This window comes from Cnephaeus nilssonii, assembly GCF_951640355.1.
Source record: "Cnephaeus nilssonii genome assembly, chromosome: 15".
Classification (NCBI taxonomy): domain Eukaryota; kingdom Metazoa; phylum Chordata; class Mammalia; order Chiroptera; family Vespertilionidae; genus Cnephaeus; species Cnephaeus nilssonii.
The window spans coordinates 36,148,072-36,167,206 of NC_137086.1; the positions used below are offsets into that span (position 1 = coordinate 36,148,072).

Sequence of the window (19,135 nt, forward strand, 5' to 3'; positions counted from 1 at the left end):
TCAACAAATAAGCCTGTGTAGTCAACACTACAAAAAGCATTAACATTTGTTTAGAACAGTGCTCAACACACGGTACGTTGTCATTGTAGTTAGTTGTGCTATTATTGATCTGACTTAAGCAGCAGCTAGAATTATAGAAATCCATGATGTAAGAAATGTTTAACAATTTCTGCTACAGGAAAAGATCCCAAGCGGTGTGATATCACATGGTCTCTCTAGTCCTATATATGAGAAATAGTCTTCAAGCTTTCATATTATTATTCTTTAAAGAAAATAAATCTACATGTGATTAGGATTAGTGAGATTATACAATTTTTATAGAGAACTGTATAGTAGGTATACTACACAAACCATGTGTTATCTATAATGGCTTATTGAAAAAGTTCCCTAAAACCAGATAAAGTATTTATTTGAAATGGTAGTAATTTGAGGTGTTGACTCTTGCATTTTAACAATATTTGCTGAATTTTAGCTGAAACATTAGTTGATGTTACCTCTTTTCTTGCACTATATTATAGGAAAGTATGCTGTAACTGTATGTGATTGTTCAGCTTTAAATTTTAATGGTTAATTATGACTTTTCAACTTCAGAAAGTTTAAGACATTTTTATCACCCTGGAGCTGAAAAGCACTTTAAGAAATCACCTGCCTATCTTGCTGCTCTTAGGCAAGGCTGTACCTAAAACATCACAGAAAGCTATGGTAATTATCTATATGGTTTGTTTGTGGTGTTTTTTTCAATCTGAAGAAAGAAGATCCTACAACTTGCCCTGAAGCAAGCTCAACACTACAAAAATATTTAAGTATTTAATTATACTGGAAGCTATGAAGTTGGGCCATCAATACGAGGACCTATATACCTCTTTACCCTCACGTTTCATACTCTTTTAGTTACCTGTGGGGGCCAATAACTTTTATTTTATTAAAACATATTTTTAGTGGTTTCAGAGAGGAATGAAGAGGGAGAGAGAGAGATAGAGAGAGAAACATCAATGATGAGAGAGAATCATTGATTGGCTGCCTCCTGCATGCCCCCTACTGGGGATAGAGCCTGTAATCCAGGCATGTGCCCTGATCCCCCCTCAACCCGGAAATCTAACTGTGACCTCCTGGTTTATAGGTTAATGCTCAACCACTGAGCCATGCTAGTTGGGCTGAGGGCCAATAACTTTTTAAAAAACATCTAATCTACTTGGTTCAAAAGCAAGTAAGCATTTGTGAAAACTGTGTTCCATGGCCCTGGAACCTGGAAGTGCAGGAAAAGAAGTATGTATTCATTCTAACCATGGTATTTTACTTGCACCCTTCATATAGGTTTGGAGTTGGCCATATGAGCTGCTAAAATCCTATATATAAAGAGGTAATATGCAAATTGACTATCACACCCTCACAAGATGGCTGCCTAGGACCAGGCCGGCAGGGGGGGTTAGTGAGGGATGAGCAAATGACTGAAAAAGCAGGCTGTGTGGGGCAACCAGGCTGGCAGGGGGGTTAGTGAGGGACAAGCAAACGACTGAATAAGCAGGCTGCGTGGGGCAACCAGGCCGGCAGGGGTTAGTGAGGGACAAGCAAACGACTGAACAAGCAGGCTGCGTGGGGCGACCAGGCCGGCAGGGGGGTTAGTGAGGGACAAGCAAACGACTGAACAAGCAGGCTGCGTGGGGTGACCACGCCAGCAGGGGGGTTAGTGAGGGACAAGCAAACGACTGAACAAGCAGGCTGCGTGGGGTGACCACGCCAGCAGGGGGGTTAGTGAGGGACAAGCAAACGACTGAATAAGCAGGCTGCGTGGGGTGACCACGCCAGCAGGGGGGTTAGTGAGGGACGACCAAACGACTGAAAAAGCAGGTTGCTTGGGGCGACCAGGCCGGCAGGGGGGTTAGTGAGGGATGAGCAAACAACTGAACAAGCAGGCTGCGTGGGGCAACCAGGCCAGCAGGGGGGTTAGTGAGGGACGACCAAACGACTGAACAGCAGGCTGTGTGGGGCGACCAGGCCGGTGGGGGTGGGGGGGGGGTGCCGTGAGGGACGACCAGGCCGGCAGGGGGAGCAGTTGGGGGTGATTAGGCATGAATTTCGTGCACTGGGCCTCTAGTAATTACATAAAGAAGGAGATGAAGCATTCTGCCTGGCCACTAAGTCTCCTTTAGAAACAAGCACATTCAAATTCAGGTATTACATGTATCAGATTAAAAGTTCTCATGTGGTAGAATACAAAAGTGCTATTTCATCACATATAGGCAAAAATATATATCTATAACTTCTAAAAACGGAAGTATTCAAGTCTTTTTTGTGTATTTTTTAAAACAATTTTAAAGTCTTTTATTTTAAATTCAGTGTAAATAAGTATACAATCTTAAACCATAAATTCAGGTTTGTTTTGTTTTGTTTTGTTTTTTAGTTCAAATGATGTGAAACCTTTTGTTCTATTCAAAGGGCCTCTATGTCTTTGAATTACAGTAACTTCTCCTTTGCTCGTTACCCTGTAACAGTGTAACTAGTGTGAGACTGTTACAGAGTGACCGTAATGTATGTACTGTTTTATAATACTTCTATAAATTAGGAAAGCCCTTTATATTTTTCAAAGCCTTTTCATGTTGTCTGTCATATAATGAGCCATAGTGTTAGATTTCTGCTTTGTTTCAGAGAGGAAGGCCATCCTGCAGCATAAAGACTAGAGAAGGTACACTCCACACACTGCCTCTCCTCTACAGCCTGGAGAGGATTTGGGGCAGAAGGGGTGGGACTAGACGTTTGGTAGTGTCACACTGAAGCAAACTGGCTAAGAAAGGTCAGCTGTTGTTTCTTTTATCCTCAAACTGATGGAAGTTTAAGGAAAAGCAATTAACCATGCCATAACATTCAAACAGAAGTATGTAAAAATATAGTATTTACTAATGAGTTATAGGATGGGTAAATTACTTTTACTTGCTACTTAAAACTTGTGTCTTCTTTTCCAAATTTTCCTCAAAATGCTCTGCTTGTTTTTAATCAGAAAAACACACCTGGGTTATCAGTTTTTAGAAAGAGAAAAGCAAAAAAGGAGCAGGCTGGGTCCAAGGCAGGGCAGATCTGAGAGGCTAAAGACAAATGGGAACCAAGGTTTGTTATGCAAGAGAAAGAAAAAAACAAAAACAGGCTTTCCTGCAGAATTCTGGGTGTGGAGTGTGCTTCTGTCATATGGTGGTACTTCTTTAGTGCACGGATCCAGTGCTGCATTGCTTTTTATGCCATCTCAATCCTCACACTGCGTTTTACTACAACTTCTTCTTCATATTATTTTTGTGTCAGTAACCCTTCTGTTATGCTTTTACTTCGAATATGGGCAACACAACTGCAATGTAACCATCAGTGGATGGCTTCTCTTAAAGAATAGAAAGAAGGCTTATGGAGAATATTTCATTCAATTCTATCAGCCATCCTTAAACACAACTAGATATAGTATATTCTTTCCCATCTGAGCAGTAAATCTTACACAAAAATGCAAGTTCTGTTAGAAACTGTGCCCCCATTTAAATTTCCCAGAGACCCTGTTTTGAAGTCTGCTACAGTTGGTACTGATTTGATAGGAAATGCTTTTGTTTTTCCACTTCGAAGAACTGCATGAGATTCTGCCATTGTGATAACACATATTCAGTTGGAATGCTGTAGTATATAGTGGTCCTCACAGGGTTTTCCTTTGACGTCCACTTTGTACCAGTAAGTGAAGTAACGATCCACAAGTGACGGCACCACGGACTCCATGGCCACCCGCTTGGTAGCTATGGTGACCTGGGGCACCACTACCTCTGCCATCAGAGACCCAAGCGCTTCCTCTCAATGGTTTTTATGGTAGTCATGTGTATCCCATAATTGGATGTCCCTTCTCCTTTTTGTAGTGATGGCAGTGGTGATGTTTCAATTTTGAAGCCATAGGGATGATACTTTAACCCTAGATTGTCTTAATGTATTCTGGTGTCCCTCAAAAATGTCATTTACCTTATACCATTTTTAATGGTATAGTCTGTCTCTGGTGATAAATAAAGCAGATTTCCTATCTTTTATTTTATTTTATTTTATTTTATTTTATTTTATTTTATTTTATTTTTCTTTAATGTCATTTTAATACCAAATCTGTAGTGACTCTTTAAAGAATGTTAATACCAGATTTTTGTTTTTAATGGTTTGAGGATGGTATATAAAAACCCAGGTCTGTTTCCTACAATTACTGGTTAAGAAATTTTAAAGACCATCCAATTGTGTTTTATATTTGACTAGAGGCCCGATGCACGAAATTCGTGCAAGAGTAGGCCTTCCTTCCCCCGGCTGCTGGCACCAGCTTCCCTCTGGCATCCGGGTCCCATGCTTCCCTCACTACCAAGTTATAGAGAAATGACCACATTCTGTCACATACAGATATTTTTAAAATGAGAATTCTTTAGCATGCCGAACCAAAGCAGTATATAACAATCTGTTCTGTAAGGTCCAAGAAGGAAGCTTTGAGCTCTTCATTGAGGCATTCCAACCATCACCTTACATGAAAAGGTTCAGTAAAACTATATACACAACATTCATAAGGCAAGATTCAATTACCTTTCTACTCAGCATCAGGCAACCAGAAGTGCTCCCAAACCAATGGCAAGGTACAAGATTGGTAAAGGATCAACTCTGGAGACCATCTGTAAATGTAAAGGCTATACACTTTGCTGGATTTTTATAACCTATTTATTCAAGGGTGGAAAATAACTATAAAGTATTTATCTAATTTACAAATCCTAATATTTAATACCAATGAACCCCATTTCTGATATTTACTGTGCAAATTAGCAATGTCTCAAGTGTTGATCACAATATGAAGAAAATAGGTACTTGTGGTTACTGCCTCTAGAGGGTAGCTGTCTGATACAGTGCTCCCCTTCATGTGGTTTCTCAGGACATTTGACTGCCCTTGAAGGTGAAGTTTAACTAAACTAACTTACAAATTCATACCTATCACACCATCTATTCTGGTTCGATTACAGAGATCATAACAGGAGTGTTGTTAAATATTTAAAAGAGAGGAAATATATATATATTTGTTTGTGCTATAGCATCAGGGTTGGCCTTAGGCCATGCATTCTTTTTTTTTAATTTTATTTTTTTTGTTTAAAGTATCACAAATAGTAGTACATATGTCTCCTTTTTTTCCCCATTGACCTTCCCCTGGCCTCCTCTAACCCCTGGGACATGCCCTCACCTCCCCGCCCCCCCAGTGTCTTGCGTCCATTGATTATGCTTATATGCATGCATACAAGTCCTTCGGTTGATCTCTTACCTTACCCCTGCCCAACCCTCCCCTGCCTTCCTGCTGTAGTTTGACAGTCTATTCTATGCTTCTCTGCTTCTATATCTATTTTTGTTCATCAGTTTATAATGTTCTTTATTATGCACAAATGAGTGAGATCATGTGGTATTTGTCTTTCACTGACTGGCTTATTTACTTAGCATAATGCTCTCCAGTTCCATCCATGCTGTTGCAAATGGTAAGAATTCCTTCTTTTTTACAGCAGCATAGTATTCCATTGTGTAGATGTACCACAGTTTTCTAATCCATTCATCTGCTGATGGGCATTTAGGCTGTTTCCAAATCTTAACTATTATCAATTGTGCTGTTATGAACATAGGGGTGCATATATCCTTTCTGATTGCTCTTTCTGTTTTCTTGGGATATATTCCTAGAAGTGGTATCACTGGGTCAAATGGCAGTTCCATTTTTAATTTTTTGAGGAAACGCCATACTGTTTTCCAAAGTGGCTGCACGAGTTTGCATTCCAACCAGCAGTGAAGGAGGGTTCCTTTTTCTCCACATCCTCTCCAGCACTTGTCGTTTGTTGATTTGTTGATGATAGCCATTCTGACAGGTGTGAGATGGTACCGCATTGTTGTTTTGATTTGCATCTCTCGGATGATTAATGACTTTGAGCATGTTTTCATGTGTCTCTTGGCTTTTTGAATGTCCTCTTTCAAAAAGTGTCTATTTAGGTCCTTTGCCCATTTTTTGATTGGATTGTTTATCTTCCTTTTGTTAAGTTGTATGAGTTCCCTGTAAATGTTGGAGATTTAAACCCTTATTGGAGATAGCATTGGCAAATATATTCTCCTGTGCAGTGGGCTTTCTTGTTGTTTTGTTCATGGTTTCTTTTGCTGTGCAGAAGCTTTTTATTTTGATGTAGTCCATTTGTTTATTTTCTCTTTAGTTTCCATTGCCCTAGGTGCTGTATCGGTAAAGATATTGCTGCGACAAATGTCTGCTGTTTTACTGTCTATGGCTTCTTCTAAGATTTTTATGGTTTCCCATCTTACATTTAAGTCCTTTATCCATTTTGAATTTATTTTGGTGTAAGTTGGTGGTCTAGTTTTATTTTTTTGCAAGTATCTGTCCAGTTTTCCCAACACCATTTATTGAAGAGACTGTCTTGTCTCCATTGTATGCTCTTGCCTCCTTTGTCAAATATTAATTGAGCATACTGGCTTGTGTTGATTTCTGGGTTCTCTGTTCTCTTCCACTGGTCTATATGTCTGTTCTTGTGCCAGTACCAAGCAGTTTTGAGAACAATGGCTTTGTAGTATAGCTTGATATCTGGTATTGTGATCCCTCCAACATTGTTCTTATTTCTCAAGATTGTTGCAGCTATTCGGGGTCTTTTTTTATTCCTGATGAATTTTTGGAGAATTTCTTCTACGTCTTTGAAGTATGCCGTTGGTATTTTAATGGGGATTGCGTTGAATTTATAGATTGCTTTGGGTAGTATGGACATTTTAATGATGTTGATTCTACTAATCCATGAACATGGTATAGTCTTCCATTTGTTCATGCCTTCCTCTATCTCTTTTTTTTAGTGTCCTGAAATTTTGTGAGTACAGGTCCTTTGTCTCCTTGTAAAGTGTGCCAGGCCAACACAGCCAGGGGTTCAGTAAGCCTGGGGGGGTGGGGAATGGGGGGGGGCGGTGACGGATTAAAGTAAAGACAGACAAAGAGAATAAGCTGGGGCTTGGTGGATCTCCTGTGCCTAGCTGAGGCCACAAAGAGAGAGATCCAGACAGCAAGCTGATGCTTTATTTTATAGTCAGAGGTAAACAAGGTAGTGGTCACCATAGTTACAATGTTCTTTTGAGTTTCACTTGCTTTGGCAGCACTTGCTGCACCTCCCACAGCCCATTAGCTACCCAGGAAGGATATAGGGAGTGTCATAAGGTCAAGCTAAGAGGGCTGTGCCTCTAAGCTGGGACTTGTTTGTGGCTTTGCCAACAGGTCAGTCCGAGGCTTACCCCTATAGTCGCTCCCTACAGTTAAGTTTATTCCTAGGTATCTTAATTTTTTTGTTGCAATGGTAAATGAGGTTGCTTTTCTAATTTCTCTTTCTGTGAATTCATTATTGGTATATAAAAAAGCCATAGACTTCTAGGTGTTAATTTTGTATCCTGCTACATTACCAAATTCATTTATTAATTCTAGTAGTTTTTTGATAGAATCTTTGGGGTTTTCTATGTACAATATCATGTCATCTGTGAATAAGGACAGTTTTACTTCTTCTTTTCCAATTTGGATGCCTTTTATTTCTTCTTCTTGTCTGATCGCAATGGCTAGTACTTCCAGTACTATGTCGAACAGGAGTGGTGAGAGTGGGCATCTCTATCTTGTTCCTGTTCTTAGGGGAAATGGTTTTAATTTTTGCCCATTGAATATGATTTTGGCTGTGGGTTTCTCATGTATGGCTTTTATTATGTTGAGGTATGATCCTTCTATTCCCACCTTGCTGAGAGATTTTATCAAGAAAGGGTGTTGGATTTTTTCAAATGCTTTTTCTGCATCAATGGATATGATTATATCGTTTTTATCTATCAGTTTGTTTATGTGGTATATCACATTTATTGATTTGTGGATATTGTACCATCCTTGCATCCCCGGAATAAATCCCACTTGGTCATGGTATATGATCTTTCAAATGTAATGCTAGAGTCGATTTGCTAGAATTTTTTTGAGGATTTTGGCGTCTATGTTCATGAGGGATATTGGCCTGTAGTTCTCTTTCTTTGTATTGTCTTTATCTGGTTTTGGGATTAGGGTAATGCTGGCTTCGTAGAAAGAGCTTGGAAGTGCTCCTTCCTCTTGAAGTTTTTGGAATAGTCTGAAGAAAATATGTTTTATTTCTTCTTTGAATGTTTGATAAAACTCCCCTGTGAAGCTGTCTGGCCCAGGGCTTTTGTTTGTTGGAAGTTTTTTGATGACTGCTTCAATTTCCTCCATAGTTATTGGCCTATTTAGATTTTTTGATTCCTCCTGGTTGAGTTTTGGAAGGTCGTATTTTTCTAGGAATATGTCCATTTCTTCTAGGTTGACCAGTTTGTTAGAGTAGAGTTGTTCATAGTATTCTTTTTTGTGATTCTTTGTATTTCTGTGGGGTCTGCTGTTACTTTACCCCTCTTGTTTCTGGTTTTGTTTATTTGGGTCCTCTCTCTCTTGCTTTTTGGTGAGACTGGATAGAGGTTCATCAATCTTGTTTATCCTTTCAAAGAACCAGCTCTTGGTTTCATTGATCTTTTTTATTGTTTTTTTTTTTTTTTTTTTTTTTTTAGTCTCTATGTTGTTTATCTCCCCTCTGATCTTTATTATTTCCTTCCTTCTGCTCACACTGGGCTTTTCTTGTTGCTCTCTTTCTAATTCTTCAAGTTGCAGAGTTAGATGGTTTATTACCAGTTTTTATTCTTTTTAGGTAGGCCTGTAATGCTGTGAACTTCCCTCTCAGGATTGCTTTCACTGTGTCCCAAAGATTTTGGATTGTTGTGTTTTCAATGTTGTTTGTTTCCAGGATGGTTTTTATTTCTTCTTTGATCTCTTTGGTAATCCACTCATTGTTTAATAGCATGCTATTCACCTTCCAAGTGTTTGAATTTTTGTGATTGTTTTTACTGTAGTTGATTTCTAATTTTATGCCATTGTGATCTGAGAAGATGCTTGATATAATTTCAGTACTCTTGAATTTGGAGAGACTTTGCCTGTGTCCCAGTATGTGGTCTATCTTTGAAAATTTCCCATGGGCACTTGAGAAGAATGTATATTCTGTAGTTTTGGGGTGGAATGTTCTAAAGATGTCAATTAAGTCCATCTGACCTAGTGAGTTATTTAGGATGGATGTTTCTTTGCTAATTTTTTCTCTAGAGGATTTATCCAGTGATGTTAATGGGGTATTAAAGTCTCCTACTATGATTGTGTTGCTGTCAATCTCTCCCCTGATATCTTCCAGAAGTTTTTTTATGTATTTGGATGCTCCTGCATTGGGTGCATAAATGTTTACCAGTGTTATATCCTCTTGTTGTTTTGATTCCTTTAGAATTATGAAGTGGCCTTTCTTGTCTCTTGTTATGGTCTTCACTTTGAGGTCTATTTCATGAGATATAAGTATTGCTACCCCAGCTTTTTTTTTCATTCCCATTTGCCTGGTAGATATTTTTCCATCCCTTCACTTTCAGTCTGTGTGAGTCCCTTGTTCTGAGGTGGTTCTCCTGTAGACAGCATATATGTGGGTCATGTTTTCTTTTTTATTTTTTTTAATATATTTTTATTGATTTTAGAGAGGAAGGGAGAGGGAGAGAGAAAGAAACATCAACGATGAGAGAGAATCATTGCTCAGCTGCCTCCTGCATGTCCCCTACTGGGGATTGAGCCCGCAACCCAGGCATGTGCCCTTGACGGGAATCGAACCTGGGACCCTTCAGTCTGCAGGCTGATGCTCTATCCACTGAGCCAAACCAGCTAGGGCATGGGTCATGTTTTCTTATTCATTCAGTCACTCGATTTCTTTTGATTGGAGCATTTAATCCATTTACGTTTAATGTTATTATTGACAGGTACTTATTTGTAGCCATTTCTGTATTTTATGCCTGTGTTCCTTCCTCCCTTTCTATTTCTTCTTTTTACAGCATTCCCTTTAGCATTTCTTGCATTGCTGGCTTGGTAGTGATAAACTCCCTTAGCCTTTTTTTTTGTCTGCGAAGCTCCTGATTTCCCCTTCAAGTTTGATTGATAGTCTTGCTGGATAGAGTATTCTTGGACTCAGTCCTTTGCTTTCCATCACTGTATACTCCCTTCTATTCCCTTCTAGCTTGATGTGTTTCTGTTGAGAAATCACTTGATAATCTGATGGGAGATCCTTTGTAGGTAACTCTCTGTCTCTCTCGCAGCCTTTAAGATTCTCTTTTTATCACTAACATTTGCCATTGTGATTATGACGTGTCTTGATGTGGGTCTTTTGGGATTCATCTTGCTTGGGTCTCTCTGTACTTATGTAACTTTTTTCTTCCCCACATTAGGGAAGTTTTCTGTCATTATTTCTTCAAGTAGATTTTCTAATCCTTGCTGCTCTTCTTGTCCTTCTGGCAGCCCTATTATACGTATATTACTTCATTTTTTGTTGTCTCAAAGCTCCCTTAGTCTCTCGTCCTGCTTTTTAATTTTTTTTTTTCCTCCAGTTGCTGTTCAGATTGGGCTTGTTTCTCTACCTTATCTTCTAACTTACTAATTCGGTCTTCTGCTTCTTCTAGTCTACTAATTAAAACCTTCCATGGTGTTTTTGATTGCAGCTATATCACTTTTTATTTCTTCCTGATTTTTGCATAGGGTGTTGATTTTCTTATCCATCCGGTGTATGAACTGTACAACCATAACTCTGAATTCTTTTTCTGTCATGTTGTATGCCTCCATTTCCTTTCTTGGCGATTCCTCTTGGGATTGTTTCGTTGTCTCCCCATTCTAACTATCACCAGAAGGTTCAAACGCTGAGTTGTGGGGGCCTGGGCCGTATGCAGTGGGAGCTTAGTGCCACCTGAGTGTCACTGAAGAGCTCCGACACCAAGGCGTGTGGCTGCCGTGGGTTGGTGGGAGCCATGCTTGTCCAGGATCAGAGTCACTGGCGCTCAGTGCAGCCTCGTACATGCACCTAGAATCAGAGACCCCGCTGGAATGTGCCGAAAATCAGAGTTCCCTAGCACGTGCCAGGAGTCAGAGTCCCTCTGTGCCCGCACTGAGAATCACATATCAGAGTCTCTGATGCTTGGTGCGGCCTGGCGCCGAGAATCAGGTTCTCTGTGTGCGCATGCGCCAAGAGTTGGAGTCACTGGCTCTTATTGTGCATGCACTGGGAATCAGGGATTCCAGGTGTGTGTGAGGAGAAACAGAGTCAAGTCACTGGTGCTTAGTGCTGCCTCTTGCACAGAGAATCAAGGTCCATGGTCTGCTTGGGGGACCGGGTTGCACAGCCACCCTGTGTTGGCAGGAGATCCACTCCTGTGCTGCAGAAAACAGACTTCCGTGTGCACTTGCCCAGAATCAAAGTCAGGTGGCACTGCCTCCCTGTGTGGGAGTGGGGTCTGGTCACGCAAGTGCGCACTGCAGGAAACAGCCTTCCAGTGTCTGCACGCCCAGGATCAAATTCAGGCAGCGGAGCCGCCCTGTGTGGGTGTGGGGTCTGGTCGCATGAGTGCACTCTGCATGAACCAGATTCCCAGTGTCCATGCACCCAGGCTCAAATTCAGGCAGCGGAGCCGGAGCCACCCTGTGTGGTCAGGAGGCCTGCTTGCACGGGGCGGGTCCAATAGTTCCTATGGCACTGCAGCAAGCCTGCGGGGAGGCGGATGGGTTCTGTGACTCACAGAAATCTGTTGCCAGGATGTCTGGATTCTTGGTGTCTGTGGGTCTGCAGCTGTGGTTGCAGGTCTTTGTATCTAGTGGCTGTAGGGTCCCGGTTTGCTTCTGAGACCAGATTGGGTGGTGGCGAGGCTAGGATCCTAGTCTCAAGCAGTTCTGTTTTTCAAGTTGGCGTGGTCTCTGTGACTGCGCTGGCCGCCCCGGAGTGTCCGTGTTGGCGGCGGGGTTTCGCTGTCTAAGACTGCCCAATTTGGCAGCTCCTTGAAATACCTGCAGGATCTAACTGTCCCTAGCTCGCGCTCTCTCTCTCTCTCACTCACGCGCGCGTGCGCGCGCGCGCGCACACACACACACACACACACACACACACACACACCCACACACACACACACACCCCCCACACTCCTCTCTCGCTCCCTCATTCTCTCACACACTCTCCCTTCCTTCCCTTTTGACGGTCGCAATCTTCTCTCGCCATTAAGAGGAAATATTATTATACCTGTCACTTTTCACTGTGTTTTCAAACTTTTAAAAATGTGTTTCAAAATACATTTGATCAGCAAATAAAAATACCTGTACTAGTAATAAGTTTACTTATTCATTGGTGTTCTCTTCATCAGAGATTTGAGATCTGGCTTTTAATTTTTTTGATACAATTCTTAGTAAACTTATTACTAGTATTTAGAATCATGTTTACCTGTTTGTTATTAAGTGGCATAATTTACTTAAACTAAATTTTATAATTTATAGCCCTTTTTATTTTATAGAGTTTATATATTTGAATTTTACAAGTAGATTGGTTAGTTTTACATTTGTTAACTAGAGACCAATAGAATCCATGCATTCATTCAACAATTACAGAGCACCTGCCACATGCAGGGAATTGTACTAAACTATAATATACCGGTAATTCTCAAACTGTAGTATGCATTAGAATTACCTTGGGAGCTTGTTAGATCTTAAGTGAGATCCAGGACTCTGAATTTTAACAAATATCTCAGGTGTTATGGGTGAAGATGGTCCCAGTCCACATTTGAGGAACATAGTTTAAGAGATAACTAATTAAGCAGACTAAACACTAACTTTGAAGAGGCCCACAGTCTGGTGTAGACAAACAAGGAAACAAAACTAATAATTGATGTCATATGAGGTGATGTGCATGGAATCCTAACTCTGGTTGAGGAACTAGAGAGGCTTCTCAAATATTAGATTTCTTAATTCCGTGGTTCTCAATGTGATGGGGGGACATTTTTGTCCCTTAGGGAACATCTGGCAATGTCTGGAGACTTGATTATCATGATATGGTGGGAGAGGGTCAAGGTTTACTACTGGCATCTAGTGGGTAGAGGCCAGGGAGATTGCTAAACATTCCATAATGCATAGGAAAGTTCCCCTGTAAAAAAAGAAAAAAGAATTATTTGGTCCAAAATATCAATAGTTCTGTGCTTAAGAAACCCTGCTTAATTATTTTCTCCTCTCTTTAATGGCTGTTGTTCCTCTCCCCCGACTCCCTGCACACATAGTTTTTAGAAATTGCACAAGTATTAAATTAGAATACATGATATTAAATGTGAACAGATGATTATTTTAAAATATTTAAACAATAAACAAATATATAAAGTAAAAAAGTTCTCATACATAATTCTTCTAGACATTTTTTTTCATGAAATTACTTAAACATACATATAGTTTGAGGTGGGTAGGTTTCTGTTTTGTTTTTAAATGGCATCACACTTGATATTTTGTGCTTGCTTTTCTCACTGTACTGTGTGTAATTGCTATATAATTTTCCATAGTATAGATGGATGTACCATAACGATTTAACCATTCTTCTGCTAATGGATGGTAAGGTTGTTTTCAGTTTACTTGATGGTGTTATAAATAGTACTTCATTGAGATTTATGCATATGTGCACAATAGGGTCTCAGATTCTGGGATAGATCCCCAAAAATGGAGTTGTTCAGTCAAAGGGGATATTTATTTTATTTTGATAATTTTAATGCTAAAGAAATATCCTCATAATAGACTATAATTATTTCTGTTCCCACCAAAAGTGATTGAAATGCCTATTTTCTATATCCTGACCAACACTAGATATTACTGGACTTTTTTTAAAAAAATGTTTTATTGATTTTTTTACAGAGAGGAAGGGAGAGGGTAGAGAGTCAGAATCGTCGATGAGAGAGAAACATCGATCAGCTGCCTCCTGCACACCCCCTACTGGGGATGTGCCTGCAACCAATGTACATGCCCTGGACCAGAATCGAACCTTGGACCTTTCAGTCTGCAGGCTGATGCTCTATCCACTGAGCCAAATGGGTTAGGGCATTACTGGACTTTTTAATTGTCACTCTGATGAGTGATAAAGAAGATGAAGAGTTTTCTGAGCTTCTAAGCAGTGGGGGAGAAATCACAGAAGAAAATATACCTGGATTTATCTACATAAAAATCAAAACCAATATGTATGCATATATATTTAAAAATCATAGTAAGCCCTGGCCAGGTTGCTCAGTTGGTTGGAGCATTGTCCCTTACACCAAAAATATTTCGGGTTCAACTCCTGGTTGGGGTGCAGATGGGAGGATGAAAGGCTCTCTCTCTCTCTTTCTCTCTCTCTCTCTCTCTCTCTCTCTCTCTCGCGCGCACGCGCACTCTTCCTCCATCCCTCCCTCCTCTTTTTCTCTCTCCCTTCTTCTCTCTCTAATAAATCAATGGAAACAAAAGCATTGAGGATTAACAACAACAAAAAAGATGTTCATTGTAGCATGAGTTCTAAATGACAAATGTGAAATGACTTAAATGTTCATTAATAGGGAATACTTATGTAAATTTGTGCTGTAACCATATTTCAGAATGATATGCAACTTCTAAAATTTAGGTTTACAGGGTTATATTTTAAGCTTAAAAATGTAAGATTTTACAAATAGTAAGCTATTTTTTTAAAAACTAGAGAAAATATGTCAAAATATTAGCAGTGGTTTCAGCTAGTGGGTAAAGTTTTGAGTTTTTTGCACTACCCTGTGTATTTATAATTTTGTTTAATGAATTTTTTCTTATAAGAAAACAAGATTTCATTAAAAAAAGATGATCACCCTCATAGAATTATGGAAGATAGTGAGCCTACAAAAAGGGCAACAAGTCCAGAGAGTATAGCAGTGGTCTGTTCACAGATGATGATGCTTGAATTTAGGAAAAAGTGGCATTGAAGATAGAAAATTGCTTTCCAGATTCTGGAGAGATTTAGCAGTTAGAGCAAACTTAGTTTGGTGAGTCCTGGGATTGGGAGGTTTGATGGAAGGTGGTACAATTCACCAAGATGAGAACTAAGGGGAGAAACCACACAAAGAATAGAGATGAGTTCAGTTTGGCTATGTTGAGTTAAGGTAAATATTGGGCACTGAATGCTTTGATCTGGAAGTCAGGAGTAGGTCTGTCTAGTTATGAAGATTTGGGAGTCATTACAGCACACACATTGAAATCCTGGCCATGAATGATATAACCCTCAGTTATCAGATCTTTAACAGATTATCTTACTTCCCTTAGAACAGTGGTCGGCAAACTGCGGCTCGCGAGCCACATGCGGCTCTTTGGCCCCTTGAGTGTGGCTCTTCCACAAAATACCACGTGCGGGCGCACACATACAGTGCGATTGAAATTTCGTGGCCCATGCGCAGAAGTCGGTTTTCGGCTCTCAAAAGAAATTTCAATCGTTGTACTGTTGATATTTGGCTCTGTTGACTAATGAGTTTGCCGACTACTGCCTTAGAACATATACTGAAAACTAATGGAAAATTCTGATAGTGTAGTTCCTGGTTAAGGTTAAAAAATATCTATCTATATAAAAGCCTAAGCGACCATCGCAACTGAACGGATGACCAAACAGGCTGCGTAGGGCGACCAGACTGGCAGTGGGGTTACCAAACGACCGAGCAGCAGGCTACATGGGGCGACCAGGCCGCTAGGGGGTTTAGTGAGGGGCAACCAAAAGACTGAGCAGCAGGCTGCGTGGGGTGACCCGGCCGGCAGGAGGGTTAGTGAGGGGCGACCAAACGACTGAGCAACAGGCTGAGTGGGGAGACCAGGCCAGCAGGGGGGTTAGTGAGGGGCGACCAAACAACAGAGCAGTAGGCTGCGTGGGGTGACCAGGATGGCAGAGGGGTTAGTGAAGGGCGACCAAACAAGCAAGCAGTAGGCTGCGTGGCATGACCAGGCCGGCAGAGGGGGCAGTTGGGGGCAACCAGGCCGGCAGGGTGGCAGTTGGGGACAATCAGGCCAGCAGGCAGAGGCAGTTAGGGGTGATAAGGCAGGCAGGCAGGTGAGCGGTTTGGAGCCAGCGGTCCAGGATTGTGAGAGGGATGTCCGATTGTGAGAGGGATGTCCCTGGGATCGGGCCTAAACCGGCAGTCGGAAATCCCCCAAGGGGTCCTGGATTGGAGAGGGTGCAGGCTGGGCTGAGAGGACCCTTCCTCCTGCTCCCCCCTGCCGTGCACCGGGCCTCTAGTATATATAAAATAGTATGAGTAAGCTTTTAGTGGCTTTCTTTAGGCTTTTAGGAGTAGGGGTTGATATAACTGCTCTTTAGCAACTTTGTAGGAGACTTAACTTGAGGGTAGGACACTAATAACTTTTTTTTTTTTTTTTTTTTTTTTACAACTTACAATTGGTTTAGACCTTTGACTGGAATACTTTAACTTGTATTTTTGTATATATCTGGAATTTCCCTCTATTTGATCTGGTTGAGGTTTTTTATTTGGATTTTTTAGAGAGCTGTTAGATTTCATTCTAAAATCAATATATTTTTATAAATGTTTTTGAGTACATATCTAAACATATTTTTAACAATTCTTTCAATTCACATTTGTGCTACTGGATTCTTCCATCCAACCATCTAAGTTGGTTATTTTAGCTGACATGTTTTCTAATTAAGTCTTTGAGGTTGAGAGAGCTCCCTGTGGCATGTCTGCTTTAGCAGTTAATTGCTCCATGGACTCCAAATTAAATTCTGTATTATTCCAGTTTGGTCTGCTGATGAAGCAATGATCTTTTCAGCACGGCCTGAGAAATGCAGGGCTTGTGACAGCTTAAAGGACCAGCATCACAGTTTTGGAAAAGTTAGTTTGACTTTTAGATTGACTTTTTCTCATTTGAAAATAAAATTTAAGTGTTATCACAGAGTTAAATGAGAGAATACCAGGCACATAATAGGCTCTCAGTAAGTATTTTAAAGAATAAATAAAGCAAAATTATTGGCCTTGATACTGTGGTGTACCAAGTTGTTGTTATTATTTTTTTTTTTTTTTTAGAAATAACAAGGTATTGGGCATTTTTAGGTGAAATTTGATTGAAAAGTACCAGGAAACAAATACGATAACTTTCTGTTAAGGATGGTATAAGGTGTTTTTGCATTAGGGCCACAGGTTGGATTAAGAAACCTTTAAAAGGTCCCTTCTAACTCCACATTACCTCATTTGACCATTTTGGTTCTTGAGTCAATAGAGAAAATGGTTATTTACACAGATACTTGGGTGTGTTAGTTTTATTACTTGCTTATGGCAGCGCTGAGACATAGCATCTAAACAGACAAAACAAGAGAATGGTATGGTTGCATTGATGATCACAGGTTCACATCTAAAGAATTCCCATAAAATAAATTCTCAAATAATTCTAATAAGTCACTAAGAATTGCTAAATTGAAGAGGTTAGGTCAATGTGAGATAAGTGAACATTGTTTTGATGGCTATTTCTTTTATCAGAATGATTAGTTCTGTACTTACAAAATTCAGATGAAGAATTCTGCTTCTGACAATGTGATAGAATAGATAGTATGAATAACTCTCCTGTTGGAAAACAGATAAAAGCTTGGGTAAAATAGGACCAAATGATCTTTATGAATGCACTCTTAAAATGACACAGATAAAAAGAATCCAAAGAATTTTTTTTTTTAATTGAAAGCAGGAAGTCTAGAAGATAAGCATTCATCATAGCTTTCCCACTGAGGGTTTCTACTGAACTAGTGATTTACTGCTCTTACCACTGCATGGAGATGTCAAAAAAGTCTAGCACTTCCCATTTCCCCAAGATGGAACGTCTAATAAGATCCCTTTGTTGCACAAAGCAGACACCCCGAATAACAGGTCACAAATAGCCAAAGACACTCTTTAAAAAAAATTTTTTTAAATAGGTTTTTATTGATTTTTAGAAAGAGAGCAAGGGAAAGGGATAGAGATAAACTTTGATCTGCTACCTCCTACATGCCACCAATGGGGATCAAGCCCACAACCCAGGCATGTACCCTGACCAGAATGGAACCAGTGACCTCTTGGTTCATGGGTCGATGCTCAGCCACTGAGCCACACCGGCCAGGCCAAAGACTCTTGAAGTATGAAAATAAGGAGAGGAACCATGAGAATGTAGTTATTCATGTTATAATCAGTTAATTCCTTTTTAGTTATTATAAAATCTTTATTTTATGCTGTACAGAGGAAACATTCACCTATTGCTTGTATTGTAAACACTTGAATACCAGTGAGAATATATTGAGGTGGAGAATTTATTTTAGGTCTAGCAAGAATGTAGGGGGATCCATGCATAAGTTTTAATAACTACATTGCTACATTACTGTAGTAACTACTTAACTAGAGATATTACTTTAAAGCAAACGTTCTGCATGGTGTTCTGCATTTGTTTTCCTCATTTCAACATTGCTGATTCTGGATAGACTATTTGTAATATTAGTGTAATAAACCATGTTAAATGGCTCATAAATATTAATAGTAAACATTATTCATTAAGCACCTACTATATGCTAACTGCTCATATGTTGTCCCAAGGATTTCTATAGGATATACTTCTAGGATGGGAATTGCTGAGTTGTAAGGTATACGTGTTCAACTTTACAAGGTAATGTCAAATTACCCTCCAAAGTGTCTGATCAATTGAAATTCTCTCCTGCAGTGTAAGAGAGTTTGCATTGTTCTTATTAACACTTGGTATCATCCAACATTTAAAAATATTTACCAATCTGAGAGTGTGAAACTGAGGTTCAGATACATGAAGAAATATGCCAAAGGTAAAACAGTGAATAAGTGCTGGTGCCACATACAATATGCTGGATTTAAAAGAAATGGAAATATATAGGTTGATTCTTTTTTATAACAATAAGAATAGTTATTAAAAATGGGAGTGAGATTTCTTAAGTATAATAATGTTACATAAGAACTTCGTTAGGGGGAACTATTTCCTTTTATTTATTTATTTTTATTTTACAACAGAACATACTTTAATATCTATGAAAGAAAGTATGTATTACATGCTATTTTATTTATTTATTTAATAAATCTTTATTGTTCAGATTATTACAATTGTTTCTTCTTTTTCCCCCCATAGCTCCCCTCCACCCGGTTCCCACCCCACCCTCTGCCCTTACCTCCCCCCCACTGTCCTCATCCATAGGTGTACGATTTTAGTCCAGTC

General features: G+C 39.8%; 1 protein-coding gene and 1 pseudogene across 13 annotated transcripts in view; one reads left to right on the forward strand and one right to left on the reverse strand.

Annotated features, from left to right (window-relative positions):
* EHBP1 (EH domain binding protein 1) overlaps positions 1–19,135 on the forward strand; it is a 415,903-nt gene that overhangs the window by 184,862 nt on the left and 211,906 nt on the right. The window lies entirely within an intron of this gene.
* Positions 2,017–5,788, reverse strand: LOC307111820 (protein Abitram-like; annotated as a pseudogene). Its single transcript has one exon. The product of its transcript is annotated as a protein Abitram-like (transcript).